The sequence below is a fragment of the Topomyia yanbarensis genome, chromosome 3 (genome assembly GCF_030247195.1).
Source record: "Topomyia yanbarensis strain Yona2022 chromosome 3, ASM3024719v1, whole genome shotgun sequence".
Classification (NCBI taxonomy): domain Eukaryota; kingdom Metazoa; phylum Arthropoda; class Insecta; order Diptera; family Culicidae; genus Topomyia; species Topomyia yanbarensis.
The window spans coordinates 272,151,245-272,168,903 of NC_080672.1; positions in this window are offsets into that span (position 1 = coordinate 272,151,245).

A 17,659-nucleotide genomic window follows, 5' to 3' on the forward strand; every position below is an offset into this window, starting at 1 on the left:
AATGGGGTTGCCTTTATGATGATAACCGTTCCTCTTTAATTCACAATATTTGCGACAACTTCAACATGACAATTCTAAACACGGGTGAAATGACACGGATTCCTCCCCCACCAGCGCGCCCAAGCGCATTAGATTTATCCCTTTGCTCGACCTCGCTAAAGTTAGAATGCGCGTGGAAGGTAATCCCTGATCCCCACGGTAGCGACCATCTGCCGATCATAGTCTCAATCAATAACGGCTCAAGGCCATTGGAAACAATCAATATTTCGTATGACCTCACACGAAATATCGATTGGAAGAGCTATGCTGCCGCGATATCCGACAACATCGAATCTACTCAAGAACTTCCTCCGGAGGAAGAGTACAGCTTTTTGGCTGGCTTGATTCTCGACAGCGCGAATCAAGCTCAGACTAAGCCAGTACCCGGCGCGAACATACAAAAACGTTCTCCCAATCCCTGGTGGGATAAAGAGTGCTCAGACGTGTACGCAGAGAAGGCCGCCGCGTTTAAGACCTTCCGGAACGACGGGTTACCCGCTAGTTTTCGACAGTACGCGACGTTAGACAAGCGAATGAAGAGTTTGATGAAAGCCAAAAAACGCGGTTATTGGCGCCGGTTCGTCGACGGATTAACGAGAGAAACATCGATGAGCACTCTTTGGGGAACAGCCCGACGTATGCGAAATCGAAACAGTACTAATGAGAGCGTGGAATATTCAAACCGTTGGATATTCGATTTCGCCAAGAAGGTTTGTCCGGATTCCGCCCCGGCACAGAAGATCTACCGCGCCGCGTCCCGTCACGATAACGCGAACGAAACACCTTTTTCGATGGTGGAGTTCTCACTTGCTCTCTTGTCGTGTAACAATAAAGCTCCAGGGCCAGACAGAATCAAATTCAACTTGTTGAAGAATCTGCCAGACTCTGCCAAGAGACGCTTGTTGAACTTATTTAATAAGTTTCTCGAGGCTAACATTGTCCCACACGATTGGAGGCAAGTGAAGGTCATCGCCATCCAAAAACCAGGAAAACCAGCCTCCGACCACAATTCGTATCGACCGATCGCAATGCTATCTTGTATCCGGAAGTTGTTCGAGAAAATGATCCTATCCCGCCTCGACAATTGGGTCGAAGCAAATGGTTTACTGTCAGATACACAATTTGGCTTTCGCAAAGGCAAAGGGACGAATGATTGTCTTGCGTTGCTCTCAACCGAAATTCAAATGGCCTATGCTAGTAAAGAGCAGATGGCATCAGTGTTCCTAGATATAAAGGGGGCTTTTGATTCAGTTTCTATCAACATTCTTTCAGAGAAGCTGCACCAGCATGGTCTTTCAGCGACTTTAAACAACTTTTTACTAAACTTGTTGTCGGAAAAGCACATGCATTTTTCGCATGGTGACTTATCGACATCACGATTTAGCTACATGGGCCTTCCCCAGGGCTCATGTCTAAGCCCCCTGTTATACAATTTCTACGTCAACGACATTGATGAATGTCTTGACAATTCCTGCACGTTAAGACAACTTGCAGACGATGGCGTGGTGTCTGTTACGGGACCCAAAGCTGTCGATCTACAAGGACCATTACAGAATACCTTGGACAATTTGTCTGCATGGGCTATTAAGCTGGGTATCGAATTCTCCACGGAGAAAACTGAGCTAGTTGTATTTTCTAGGAAGCGTGAACCAGCACAACTACAGCTTCTATTAATGGGTCAAACTATAGCTCAGGTCTTCACAGTAAAATATCTAGGGGTCTGGTTCGACTCGAAAGGTACTTGGGGATGCCATATTCGGTATCTGAAACAGAAATGCCAGCAAAGGATCAACTTTCTTCGTACAATAACCGGAACGTGGTGGGGTGCCCACCCAGGAGACCTAATTAGGTTGTATCAAACAACGATACTGTCGGTACTGGAATACGGATGCTTCTGCTTTCGATCCGCCGCGAACATACATTTCATCAAACTCGAAAGAATTCAGTATCGTTGTTTGCGTATCGCCTTAGGGTGCATGCAGTCGACCCATACGATGAGTCTCGAAGTCCTGTCGGGCGTTCTCCCGCTGAAAAATCGATTTTGGGAACTCTCATATCGATTGCTCATTCGATGCGATATCTTGAACCCGTTGGTGATTGAAAATTTCGAAAGGCTTGTTGAGCTCAATTCTCAGACCCGTTTCATGTCCCTGTACTTTGACTACATGGCGCAAAATATTAATCCTTCTTCTTACAATCCCAACCGTGTGCATTTCATAAATACTTCTGAATCTACTGTTTTCTTCGACACATCCATGAAAGATGAGATTATTGGAATTCCGGACCATATACGCCCACAAGTGGTTCCAAATATTTTTTATAATAAATTCCGAGAAGTCGACTGTTCTAAGATGTTTTATACTGACGGATCAAACCTCGAAGGGTCCACTGGCTTCGGTATTTTCAATCAAAAGTTCACCGCCTCCTACAAACTCAGTGACCCTGCTTCAGTTTACGCCGCAGAACTAGCTGCTATTCAGTATACCCTTGGAGTCATTGACACATTACCCGCAGACCATTACTTCATCGTCTCGGATAGTCTGAGTTCTATTGACGCTATTCGCTCGATGAAACATGGAAAGCATTCCTCGTATTTTTTGGGGAAAATACGGGAGCTACTGAGTGCTTTATCTGACAAATCTTTCCAGATTACCTTGGTGTGGGTCCCTTCTCATTGCTCCATTCCGGGCAATGAGAAGGCGGACTCCTTAGCTAAGGTGGGTGCCATTGAAGGTGACGTTTTTGAAAGACCAATTTGCTTCCACGAATTTTTCAGTATTACTCATCAGAGAACCCTCGAAAGTTGGCAAACCTCGTGGAGCAATGGGGAGCTAGGAAGGTGGCTACATTCGATAGTCCCTAAGGTATCGACGAAACCTTGGTTCAAGGGGATGGATGTGGGTCGTGACTTCATTCGTGTGATGTCCCGACTCATGGCGAACCATTACACGCTGGATGCACATCTCCGACGTATTGGGCTCGTGGAGAGTGGTATCTGCGCTTGTGGCGACGGTTATCACGATATAGAGCACATAGTCTGGGCGTGCACCGAGTACAGTTCCGCCAGGTCTCGGCTTATGGACACCCTCCGGGCCCGAGGAAGACCACCCAACGTCCCGGTTCGAGATGTGTTGGCAAGCCGCGATGTCCTCTATATGTCCCTTATATACACCTTCATAAAAACCATCAATATCCAACTTTAACTGCCCCCTTTTCCTCATCATTCTCAGAAGCGCTCTCTTCCACCTGTACCATACACCCACGATGGTTTGATGCGACTCCAAGGCGACACAAAACATCCCTGTCGAATGAGCCAACAAACACGGGACCTAAAGCACGAACATCACACGCACAACTCGAAATGTAGCCGATCAACATCTGAGCCGCACTACGAAATCGTCTGGAGAAACCCCTGCCATCTCGAGAACGACCACCCGGCGTCCCAGTACATGATTCTTCCTGATGAAGACCACCCTGATTCTGTAATCCATCCGTTGATCTCTCGAAGTCTGAAACTGAAATAATGTTCTCCCCCTGCCATGTTTGTCCACCCTACTTCCCCTGACTCTTATACACAGAAGTAACACCCCTTCCCCCCCCCCCACAAATATCTTCATGAAGCATTTAGCTCTTCTTGCCTTTTCTAGTTTTAACTATTATATTATATGATCTCGTTGAAAATGCCCAACTCTACTACCACATAAAATAACTCTAATTAATGTCTCCGAATCTTTACAAAATTTAATCACGCCCTCTAATTATTTCTACTTTTAAGATAGTCGTAAAAATTTTCCCCCTTAGTTAAACATTATTTGCTCCAATAATCTCATTGCTAAAAATGTCAAACCGTATTGCCATAAAAACTAAATGACCCCTCTAATCTTACGAAAATTATACTACCCCCTTGTGTATATGTATAGCTATAAATTAGCCTTAGTTTAATTTCAAAAATCAATATGTAAGCCCCTAGTTTTAAGTAATTTAAAATGTAAAACAAAACAAAATTGGCACCTTTAAGCTAACGCAAACCTGCCTTATCAAATAAACGAATTGAAAAAAAAAAAAATGTATGAAAAATTTTGTATTCCCTCAAAATCTGGGTGTATAGCAAAAAACGCGGTCATTTTAAAGCCAATTTTGAATTTTTGAAGTGTTCTGGAAGGAAGAAGAAATGACCTTTCCCATGGTATGCTATATGTATTATGTTCTGTTGAAAATACTATGCTGTTTTGGTACACAATATGGAAACAACCATAATTTTGCGATTTTTTTCATGAAAATTATGAAAATTGCTCAACATTCTTCGTAAGAAGCGTTTTTGTTTCAATGAAAATTTAGAGAGGAAATTTAATCCCACATCTAGCTACCAATCAAAATCGGTTGAAAAATGGCATGAACTCTTAAGGGGTTAGTGAGGTATTGTCGCGCACTACAGAATTTAAAAATTATATCTTCCGTCATTTTTTTATTTCGATTATACTGCCCCATCTCTTATTATCGTCCCATTTTCTATGGGATTTCCTATCTTTGTGGGACTGATTTGCGATCATGGGCAGTATAGAGGTTTTAACCTTAAGGTCATTCGCCTCTTCGGGTTAGAAAAATCTCTTATGAAAAATTTCTCGCCCTATGTGCGGGGTCGGCACTCGAACCCAGGTGCGCTGTGTACAAGGCAGTCGATTTACCAACTACGCTACACCCACCCCAACTTCCGTTATTTTTTTAAATTTTTTTCCGTTATTTTTTTATTTTCAAGTTCCAAGTTCACATACTTTTTAATGTATACGTAATCGAAAATTTTATAAGAGACCGTCCCCTTAAAAGTTCATGCGAGCATATTTCTAATTTGGGGAAAAATTTATAATTCTGCCATTTTCAACCGATTTGGATCATGAATAGGTCGTTGTATGCGGATTTAAATATTTTCTCTAAATTCTTATTAAAACGAAGACGCTTCATAATAAAAATGTTGAGTAATTTTCATATTTTTAATCAAAAAATCACAAGATAATGGTTACTTTCATATTTTTGTCCCAAAGCCGCGTAATATTGTCAACAAAAGAACTTAATATAGCTTACCATTGAAAAGGGCATTTCTTCATCTTTCCAAAACACTTAGGGAATTGAAAATCCGTTGAAAAATGACAGCGTAGAAAATTTTTTCGTACCGAAAATCCTTTTTTTGCTATCAATTAAGATTTAGTGGGTAGATTAAAATGATCAAACGTGGTTTTGGGTTGTATTTCACCAGGCCTAATGGTTATTAACAGATCATGTTAGAAGTACATTCAAATTTGTTTATTTTGTAGCGCCGTGTAATATATAAGAGATTCTTCGTTAGAATTTTGTTAAACAAATAAAATGAAGAACTTTGGAGAAGAAACGTAGCAACCATTGACACGAAAGGAGGTGAAAATTTTCCGTAGCCGATTTTGTCTAGTGATATTGAGAGTAAATCGTAAAGAGAATATAATAGATGTCGGGACATAGGAAGGTTTAACGCCTTGAGTTGGCAAGTTCTGATACCACTTCGGTATCGGTGGATCCAAAAGTTTCTGCAAGAGTATATCGGAGTGCACAACCCCGGAAGACTACACGGAGCTCTCGTACATGCGCCAATTGCGACACAGTGTCAAAATTTTCATCTGCCAGCTGGAGGAAGTACTGGAACTCGAAGTAAGGACATCTACCGCATATAGCATGTTCGGACATTCTTCATGGCTTTGGACACCAGGACCCATCCGTGATTCGGATACCTGACTGGGCTCGTGACTGAGGGTTGTTGCAAATATACCGAGTGCTGTTCGAGGAGGAAGAGGGTCCTTCACCTAATTCAACGGAGAGGTCTTCTACGATCCGGAATTTTTGGGATTCAATTTATATACTCAAGGACATTTGGACGATGATCGGGTGAGAGCTTTCCTTTTGTTATTGTATTTTAAAAGTTGCCCTAATCAATGAATGATTTTCTGGTTCGCGGTTCATTTCGGAAAGCCGAACGATACGCAAACTTTTCCAATTTAGGTGTAGCGTATGTGTTTGATTTCTGCATTACACGGGCAAATAGAGGAATAACATGTTAAATTGGAAAATTGATCTACATTTTGCTTGTTTCACTGATGTATGGTCTATCCTCTAATAGTGTAAACGGGGATGAAGGTCATCAGTCTGTAATCTGTGTGGCTTACGCAACGCAGAGTGCGATTTGTCAAATTTGGCTCTGGTTGCAGTGACTATTGCTGCTACAGTCAGCACTGACGACAGGAGGGGGCATGAAGTGGGATATTTTGCTTTGTTTGCTGCGAAGTTTTTGATGGCTAAGCATTGAATTGGGTTAAATCTATTAAATATTTTTGCTAGATTACCTAACTAAAGTTTTTATATTCATGTATATAACCCTAATGCTAATTACACTTATTACATTTTTTTGGAATTATTCTGTCCAAATGGAAATAGCAATGATTTCTCAGTCGATTTGGCTTATTGTGAAATATACGGTACAGTTATTTGTGTTTTCCGTCAACGCGGAAGGTTTCTGTTTTCATGATCCTGTACTGCCTATTGGGATATAGAATGGATGGATTTTTGTCGAAGGTGAGTTGTTTGTTGGTTTGTATTTTTATGCGTTTTTTGTTAATATTACTACTAATTAACCGATTTCGCCAATTTTCTCTATTGTTTCAGAGAACGAGTAAGGGCGCTATAACCCTGGCTTATTAGCCAGGGCAGGGCCAAATACTTCTGTCCCATCCCAGGAACCTAGGACCAAAGGAGTGACATTAACCCTCTTAGCAAAGTCACTCCCAACGATTTATCAAACCCACATCAAATTGAAACGGTTGTGTACGGTTGTCCACGTTTCTTCCTTATTCAAGGTTCAAAATAATCCGCTGATTAAATTATTCATTGAATGAATAATTTGATTGCCGTATAATTTTGAATCATCTTTATTTTTTACCCTGCACAGCTGGCCTGGCCGCTTTAATGCTTGTGTCATATTCAATATGTGCCACAAACATTAATAATGACAAGAAAAATTGTGGACGAACGTCTGCAATTTTCCAGGATCCCTACATGTATTGGCTGTGTATGTGTAGACTAGACTAGACTAGACAAATAAAATGAAGAGCAATTCATCTGGGGCAATATTCGACCTCATTTACCCAAATGATTCAACTTTTGATAACTATTATATTCATACTATTTGCAGTCAAAATACAATTTTATTTTTGAATATAATTATAAACGCCATTTTAAATCAAAATGCTACTAACGCCATTTTAAATCAAAATGCTTATAACAAAAAATTTCTAAAAAGGAAGTAGTTCTCGAGATATTTTAAATTTAGTCTTAGTTTAAGTTTTAAGTTTAGTGCTATATAACACACAAATAATATTTATCAGAATGTCCATGTCTGCTTTATGTCAAAAGTTACATAGGGGTGCCGACAACCGACCAGTGCCGTCAACCGACCACTTTACCCCAAAACTAATAATTTATTTTCCTTTCTAGAACATCAAGAAGTGTTTTTGAAACAAACTATGTAGGATATTGAATGAGGCTTATTCTAGGTCTAAAACCTCAAAGTCTAAACTTCAAAATGATTTGAAGAACGTAGAATATTTTGTAGATATATTTAGATGTCTTACGTAAATTGTACTTTAGTATATTGAAGTTTTGTGGACCAGTACGTCGCAGAGGTCTAAACATCTAGACGTTTTTTACATTTCTTATAAAAGAAATGTATAGAATTCGCTCAAACTTTCAAGATTTTTTCCGAGGCCCGGAGGGCCGAGTCTTATATACCAATCGACTCAGCTCGACGATTTGGGACAATGTCTGTGTGTGTGTGTCTGTGTGTGTGTGTATGTAACGGACAAATTCTCATTCGTGTTTCTCAGCAATGGCTGAACCGATCTTATCCAAACCAATTTTAAATGAAAGAACTAAAAAACAGTATGAACGCTATTAATTTGTTTTTGATTCTGATGTTTAGTTTTTAAGATATGAATGTTTGAATGCGTAAAAATGGCGTTTTTTGCAGTTTTTTTAAATTATCTGCCGGAATTAACAATATAGATTAACAATTTATATGTTTTTAGACAGCTTTAACGAATACCTTTCGAACAAGCTATAGATTGTTGAAATCGGACTGTTATCAAAAGAGATATTTAACATTAAATGCGGACGAAAGATTTTTATCATTTCCCATTGCCAGAAACATGACCAAAAACATGTAATCTATTATTAACGCCAAAACGGCTTATTTTAGGTCAATAGTATCTTCGGAGAATTTAATGGAGGAAATATGCTCTTTCTTTTGGTATTGTGCTTTTGCTGATTAATCCCCCTATGAGTGAGATATTTTCACAAATTTTCTTGGAAGTGATTATAACGAAATGATGCCTTCAGCAAATTTGTAGCTCTTACTTTTGCGAATAACTTTACTGAAAACTTTAAATATCTATTTTGAATACTTTAAAAGTTATGGCTTGTTGTTTGTGGATTACTCTTTGTCGCCTATTTATTGTTCAATATAGTAATAATCCATTGAAATAAGCCAAACATTATTTCGATAAAACGAATTTTGTATTTCATTTTTCTATTCACAACCGCTAGAAATAATCACCGAACACTTCCAAGTTGTCTGGAAGGAACTTGATAACTTATCAGTGCAAAAATGTTCATTTGTACGAACCTTCTGACTGCAATTTTTCTAACTTATGACCATCGGATCGATCTGAAACCTTTCGAAAAATGAAAAGCGAAATAAATAACTCCAAGCAACGGCGTAGCCAAGAGAAGGTTTTGGGGTTTAACATCATACAGTCCCCCCCCCCCCCACCACACCAAAAAAAATATTGGATTGGAGTTGAAAATTTATTGATGCAAACTGATTTAATTCAATATTACAATAACATTATCTGATCCGTAGATTGATAACCTGTTGTTGTAAACATCATGAGGACTTTTGATAAATTGTCGGAATGGGGTCCTGATATGTAACTGATCTATTGGTCTTGATTTCACAGTTGTCTAATAGCATCAATATCAAATTCCTGCCTGAAAACATTCCAATAGAAAATTCCAGAGTTCTGTAGTCAATCATAATCCTCAGATTTATTTTCAAATTTTCAGCTTTTTTCCTACACAATATTACGAAAGCTTATTAAACAATTTTTCCTAATAAGTTTGTGAAAATTATAAACTATTTGAAATTTTTTAATAGTTTTATTTTTTATTTAACCGTTATTTTTTAATAAATAGTGACCATCGCTTCACAACGTAGTCTATTTTTTATGGCTTGCGGTGAGCACGATCTCTCGAATTGCTGAACTGAAAATTATGGAATAGAAATTAACTTTTAGTATTCTTTACAGACCCGCTGGTGCCCTAAGTCGATTTCGCTAGATTTTTAGAGCACTGTGCACTAGACTCCCCAGGAAAATGATGAATTTTTGAAAACTCAATCGGCCCATTCCTGAGTCGATTCCTAGTCCCACCAGAAGTACTTGTACCAAATTTGAAGCAAATCGGACAAGTCTAACTACCGGACCAACGTGCCTGAAGTTTATATTGGATTTTTCAACAATTTACATGGAGAAAACTCACTAGCTCGTATTTTCGCCGCTAGGTGGCACTGTATATATCGTATTATCATTGTAAGTGAAAATAAGAAAGATATTTTAATTATCTACAACTTTTTCGAAGACTGCTAGTAAATCCGGCTATGTTAAAAGAAGTTATTAAACTTTTAACGAAGTGATGTCTGAGTCAGTTTTGCATGGGGCCTAGCAGTGCATGGTTGTGTATCAGTACTCGAGTCCCGCGAACTATATATTTTTGTGAAATAATGGTTAGATTTAGCCGAATAGTATGTTTACAAGAATTATAGTAAATAATACGAGTTATGTTTTGGTTAGAAAATTTTAGTTCCACCTGTGACCGCATAGAGGACGCCACTACAAACTTTTCATAGAAGAGAGATAGAGTATCAAGATGTTCAGAAGAAATACTAAAAAATGCCTGTTCTATAACTTTGTAGAAGACACCAAATTTCTATCTCTCTCCGTTGAAAAGTTAGTATTGGCGCCCTCTATGCGGTAACAGGTGGAACTAAAGTTTTCTAATCAAAGCATGACTCGTATTATTTACTATAATTCTTCTGAACATACCATTGAGCTAAACTTAACGATTATTTCACAAAAATGTTTAGTTTGTGTGAATCGAGTACTGATACACAACCATGCACTGTTAGGCCCCATGCAAAACTGACTCAGACATCACTTCGTTAAAAGTTTAATAACTTCTTTTAACAAAGTCGGATTTACTTGCAGTCTTCGACTAAGTTGTAGACAATTCAATTATCCTTCTTATTTTCACTTACAGTGATAATACGATGCATACAGTGCCACCTAGCGGCGAAAATGCGTGCTTGTGGGTTTTCTCCATGTAAAATGTTGAAAATTCCCATACAAACTTCAGGCCCGTTGGTCCGGTAGTTAGACTTGTCCGATTTGCTTCAAATTTGGTGCAAGTACTCCTGGTGGGACTAAGAATCGACGCAGAGGTGCGTTAATGCACTGTGCACCCAGTGCATTAACGCAAGTGACGGAAGGTTATCGAAAAGTTTCGTGAAAATGAAAGTTCCAGTAATGATGATGATTTCGTGAGGTTTTTAGGATTAGCGATAATAATTCAAATCAAGAATACTACTGGGAAGTCACCTTTAGAAAAAGTCGATGTCGAAGTAAAATTTGAAACTATGCAACTATGTACTTCAGAGATAGCGTGATATCAGGAGCTGCGATTTCATTTCAACGCTTTTTTGTGAAAAGGGCGATACTTACAAACGTAAACATAGGGCTTTTTTCTTACATGCGAATGAGGGCTTTGAAACGCAACAAATTAACCTAAAAATTTTGATTCTACGATATTGCTTTCTTAAACTACAGCAAAAAATACAACGGGCGAAACTGTATTTTAGTTTGTTTATTTAAAGTTTCGCCCTCCACGTTCCATGCAAACAAACAGGGCGATACTTTTTTTGCTAGCAGTTTAGAGGCGAAACTGTTATTTTCGTATTTTTTTAGGATTATCAAACTGATACCAGCTGTAAATAGTAACAATGATCTCTATTGAAAAAACCCGGACGAAATCGGTGGTGTAAAACGGTAGTTATTGTAAAAAATACGATACTTCAATGCTGATAGATGGGACCGAAAAAGTAAACAATCGCCAAAGGGCCGATACTATCATTTTGTCAATTTCAATAGCAAAAACAAATTTTAATTTAATAATTTCAAATACTTTATGAAGTTTTGGGTTTCGATCACTGAATCATGCAATCTAGGATGTCAAAAAACACAATAGTTCTTAAATAGGAAATAAAACCAAGTCTGGAAATATTCACTGTTGATTTTCTTTGAATGGTATCACTGCTAGTATCGCCCTTTTCAAGAAAAAGCGTTGATTTCTTAGTTCTCAGTCGCGTTGGAAATTTGAGTAAAATATAAACTTCAAATCGATTAAAAAAAAATTCGTTTTTTTTTGTTTCAGTACAATATATAACCCCTTTAGGAAAATTCAGTTTTCCCACCACAATATAGATATTTTATTAACAGAGCATTAACAATAATTCGTTGGTATGTCCATTTTATGGGCCATTTTTTCGCTTTCCCATTGATTTGGTTTGAGATTTCTAGCACTGATGTTGTCCTATGCTGATTTGAGCGATTCTCTGAGTCCTGCCACTATCCCATGTAGTATGTGTATTCAAAAACATCGCGAAGCATCAAGTTCTAAATGCTCTCAAACGATATAATATCCGAATAGTGATAAGAGTTATAAGAAATGTCTCATCACACTGTTAGGTGGATTAAACACGTTTTTGGTTTTTATTTTCGGATTCAGCACACGATTTTACATGGAAAATGACCACCAGTTTATTGAGTTCAGGAGTGCTGTAAACATGTGTAATTAATAAACAACCCGATTAGAAGCTCTCTTAACTACTTGTTACATACTCGACAAATCACACAATCACAGACATAACACTATGAGGGAATTCCCTCAAAAGAAATCGATCCAGCAATGTTCCCAGAACACTAGCTCCACCTTTTATTCACGGTCCTAGACACTTATTTGCTGATGGGTTACCACTCAGGTTTTGTAAAAAAATTTACTAGTGGTCTAGCCTCCATATCCTTGTTCATATGTCAGTGGCGTCATAATGTCAAATGTGGCCATAGTCCCAACTACAAATATATTTAAAGTGGTGAAGCACTGTTTTCGAGTGTTATGTCTGTGAGTCTGTGATCAAATGTCGATATGAGATATGTCGGGCGAAGTGTGTAAAATCGCGAATTCTTTTCTTTTAATGTTTTCGGTTCATTTTCTTGAAATATATTGATTGCCTCTAAGCAATATAGATAAAAGCAATAACAAGTGAAAAAGTCAATGTCCATCATCGAAATAAGCGGGGGGATAAAAACATGAACTTATTTTTCTTTATACATCCACGAGAGTAGTTCAAAATCTGACAAAATCGATAAAATTATGATAGTATACCTAAATCAAAATGTGAAAGAATCGGTATTTGACTGTGTTTTTGAGTGTATGTATCCACTTAGAACACGTCAGTTTTCTTTTTGCTCCCAGTACAACATTGAGCATGCCATCAAGTATAAGCATTTCATAAAACATCGTGCCATGTGGAACGTTTATATATTGACCGAAAACACAATTACCAAAACTGCTGGTCCCAATTACCGCAAGGTCTGCCACAAATATGTACACTGGGGGATATCGTGAGCGTCTGTTTGCTGCCTGCCATGTGCGCGTCATTTTAGCCAGCTCTTGTTTACACCGTTGCCACTCCTATAAAGGTTAGTGTAATAATCAAAGGTTCTTCCGCGGGTGATGCTGCCGCACTTAGTTTGTTTTTCCATTTGGTAGCTCGTGAATAAATGATAGCGCCTCATCCGATGACTGCTGTTTTCTTGGTTCGTTTCGCTTAGCTGTGCCGCCTTGTTCGGCACGTTCACTCTCTTTAGCTGGCAGGTGAAAACTGGCTTGGGATCTCCAAAATAGATACCGTGTTTCCTGGGAGGGTGTCTTTTACGAGGTTGGAATATTAAAATATCTTCTCGTTTTGTCGGGTCATTCGAGTCATTTTTGCCGAACTGTAGATATTTTCGATGGGAATCCGACAATATGGCAATCTTGTTGGTTTGGTGCTGCTTGGCCACTCATCGCAGTTTGGAAAGCATGGAAAGATGGAAAAATTTGCGATGGTTTATTGTTGATATGTTAAATATTGTGAAAATATCCAAGAATATCGAACGATGCACAACGAGACGCATCTAATTATGTCCAAATTTTCCAGTAACCAGCATTGACCTATTTATAAAAAAATCATCTCACAAAAACAGGACCGCCTTAAGACTACTCGGGGCACTATTGAGCTAAGGGACCCTTCAATTGAACTGGTATAAGCAGCTGCCAAGAATAAGTATAATCAAATGTATGCCCAGCGTTACAGAACCATTTCAAGTCCATGCCACGATGAGGCTCTTTTTCATATTAGAGCCAAATCAGTCAACCAGTTTGTGCATCCGTTTATTGTACAACTGTTTAAAAATAGGATACATAGCCTTGTTCTTATAGTAAAAGTAAACGCCAGCCTGGAAAATAAAATGAAGGGTATCTCCGGGATTCCCCAAGAGCGACGGCAAAGAAGAGTAAATAGAGACAAAAATCAATCATAGGACGAATTTCGCGCTAAATCGTATTCAGAGTTGGCAGCACCCTCTCAGATTTTATTGAAACATTCTGTAGATGAGAACACAAAAAGTCACTTTGCATACTTTGTTTTTTCAAAAATGATCTAGACTGTCTTTTGAAAAGGGCCAAACTTTTTTTTTACTATTTTTTTCAAATGGCTATAGTCTAAAAATGACAAATCCTACAAAAAATGTTGTAGGAGTGATTTTCACAAAATTAGTAAAATTTTTAAAAAAAAATATTGAAAAAATTCCTCATCGACTCCTAAACTGAAAAAAAAATCGATTTTAAAAATTTAAAGTCGATTTACAAAAGAAAACCATCTTTGATTTGGATGAAATTCTGTTCCAAGATGGGTATTTATGTTTCCTACCTACCGTCAAAAATTCAAGTTGGGCACTTTTAAGGAAAAATATTATATAAAAAAACTTTTCCTTATCCAAACTGAATTTATTTTTTCACTGTATTTTTATCGAATACTAAACCAATAAAAGTCAAAATCATCTCAGAATCCAATTTCCAACTGATAGTTGCCTGATACATGCAAAAAGTATCAGTAACGAATTTGGTATGTATTCATAACAAATTGGAATGAGGACAAAGTTAAGTCATTTAGCATCATCGATATATGCGAGATTTAACTAAATACCACTTGGCCGTGTACGAATAAGTATCTTGTCTATGTACCCGTCCGGGAAGTAGAGATTGATGGTGTAGTCTCCAACAGGGGCCTTAATTGCGAAGTATGAGGTTCGCTTGTTCAAGAACCTTTTGCTTCGGCCAGTGAAAATTCTTGTTCGCAAGCAATTGCGTTCAAGAACAATAAAGGAGTATATGAAAGCAACTTATTTTCCATCAGCCTCATTTCGAACCTTTCGCCGAATCTGCTCTTCCAAAGTTTGATCTTTTGGACGGGGATAGTCTACACGTTTGGCTTTTTGTGCCACGAGGCATTAACTGCCGTTGTTGCAAACAATTGGGCCACCAGCGACTTATTGCAGAAACAAGGCACGCTGTGGAAAATGCAGAGAGAATCATGAAAAGTTTTCCTACTGTGGAGAGACTCCGCATGATCTCTCGACATATCCCGCATATAAATAATGTGGTGACAAAATGAAACATTCTTTTAAGAAACGCTCCGATAATGCAAAAGAGCGCTACGCCACCGAAAACGACTAATTTCTACGTTTCCTTTATACTAAAGAGCAAGAGTCTGACCATTGTGGGAACATCTTCTAATGTGCCTATACATGTCCGAAAGAGGAAAACCAGTTTTCTCTCCTAAGCTTCTTCGTAAAGCCCTGAAGGGTGCTGTTACAAAACCGAAGTAAGTGGTTCCTGGTCTCGGTAATCTCAGAAACTTGCAGGAATTTCCACATGGGACAATACAAACCCCAAGTGTCCCTACATTTTCCCCCAGGTTTTATTTTTTTTTTATTTTTTTTTAATTTTATTTCGATTATAGAGGTTTTAACCTTAAGGTCATTCGCCTCTTCGGGTTGGAAAAATCTCTTATGAAAAATTTCTAACCCTATGTGCGGGGTCGGTACTCGAACCCAGGTGCGCTGCGTACAAGGCAATCGATTTACCAACTAGGCTACGCCCACTGAAAAACAATTCAGTTTGAACAACGAAAAGTTTTTTTTTCAAAAAACGGTTTTTCCTTAAAAGTGCCCAACTTGACGGTAGGTAGGGAACATAATTACCTATCTTGGAACAAAATTTCATCCAAATCAAGGACGGAGTTTTTTTGTAAATCGATTTTAAATTTTTAAAATCAATTTTTTTCAGTGCAGGAGTCGATGAAGGATTTTTTCAATATTTGACTAATTTTGTGAAAATCACTCCTACAACATTTTTTGTAGGATTTGTCATTTTTAGACTATAGCCATGTGATAAAAAAATTTAAGCAAGTTTGACCCTTTTCAAAAGACAGTCTAGATTATTTTTGGAAAATCAAAGTATGTAAAGTGGTTTTTTGTGACAAAGTTCTCATGTACAAGAAGTTTCAATAAAATCTGATAGGGTGCTTCCAACATTTGTTCAAGTTTGCGCGATTCATAGACAGGAGCGGATCAAGAAAAAAAAATCGGGAGGGGTCCGAAATTTAGATTTTGGAATTATTATTGTTCAATACGTTTATTTATTTATTTATCGCACGCATCAACAGGCCGCACTCGGCCCCAATGATGGAAACTTAAATTAATTACATTTAAAAAAACTGCAGGAATCGCTTTCTTAAAGTTATCCGAGACAAATGAAAGTCGAACAGGTGCGACACACGATTGAAGAGGCGTTGTAGTCCCGTGATAGCGGCATTAGCTGTTTGAATAGTTCGTCGAAACGGCACTCTCAGAAGAACGTTTCCGCGTAACGTTCTGGACCTTGCTTGGATGTTGACTCGCTCTAGTAAATCTGGAGAATCGATGCGTCCTGACAGAAGATCAGAGATGAATAAGGCTCTTGCAGTTTCTCTACGGCGCTGAAGGGTATCGAGCTGGATGAGTTGACACCGACTCTCGTAGCTTGGTAGACGAAAAGGATCGCGCCAAGGCAGGCGTCGAAGAGCATACCGTATACATTTTCGTTGAACGCCTTCAATTCGATCGCTGCTGTTCATGTAATTCGGGTTCCAGACTGACGAACAATACTCCAGCGTGGAACGCACTAAAGAACAGTAGAGGCTTTTGAGACAATAAATGTCTGTGAAGGATTTAGCCGTACGGAAGATGAAGCCCAGGCTTCGCGATGCTTTACCAACAACATACGAAATGTGATTCTTAAATGTAAGTTTCGAATCTAACAGCACTCCAAGATCCTTAACGCAGCTCACCCGGGAAACAAGAGCTCCAGACAAGTTATATTCAAACTCAATGGGATCCTTTTTTCTGGAGAACGATATCACAGAACATTTCGCCGGATTCAGATTCATTCGGTTGTTTTCACACCATCTGCTGAAAGTGTCAAATTGCTGCTGCAAATAAAGTGCGTCCGTTCGGCTCTTAATTCTGTTGAAAATTTTCAGGTCATCTGCATACGACAACCGTGGCCCTTTCAGCTGATAGTTTACATCGTTGAAATAGAGAGTGAATATCAATGGTCCGAGATGACTTCCTTGCGGAATTCCAGACGTTGCGGAGAATAGTTTGGAGTATGCATCACCTATGTTCACACTGAGTTGACGGCCAACGAGATAGGATTGGAACCATCGCAGGAGTGATCCACTGAAGCCAAGTTTTTCCAATTTGGCGATTGCGATATCGTGATTGATTTTGTCAAAAGCTGCAGATAAGTCAGTATATATAACATCAGTTTGTTGATTCACATCGAACCCTTCGGACACAAAAGAGGTTAGAGATAGTAGATTCGTCGACGTCGATCGATTCGGCATGAATCCATGTTGGTCTTTAGAAATATATTCCTTACAGTGAAAAAACACTGACTCCACCACGACTAACTCAAAGAGCTTGGAAATGGCACAGAGCGCAGAAATTCCTCTATAATTGTCAATGTTCCTCTTATCACCTTTTTTGTGGACAGGAAAGATGAAAGCTGCTTTCCACAATTGAGGAAAAATCGCGGTTGTTAGTGACATTTTGAATAGTTGACAGAGTGGTTCCACCAAACCAGATATACACTTTTTCAAAAACACAGCAGGGACACCATCTGGCCCGGGAGATGACGATGCTTTAAGCTTGGATGCTGCTGATACAATATCCGAGTGCTCTACACGAATCTCATTCACTGACCGTTCGAGTTGGGCCACGCCGCTAGCTGCAACGTCAATCTGCTGCGAGGACAATGTCTCACTGACGAACACACTCGCAAATTTAGA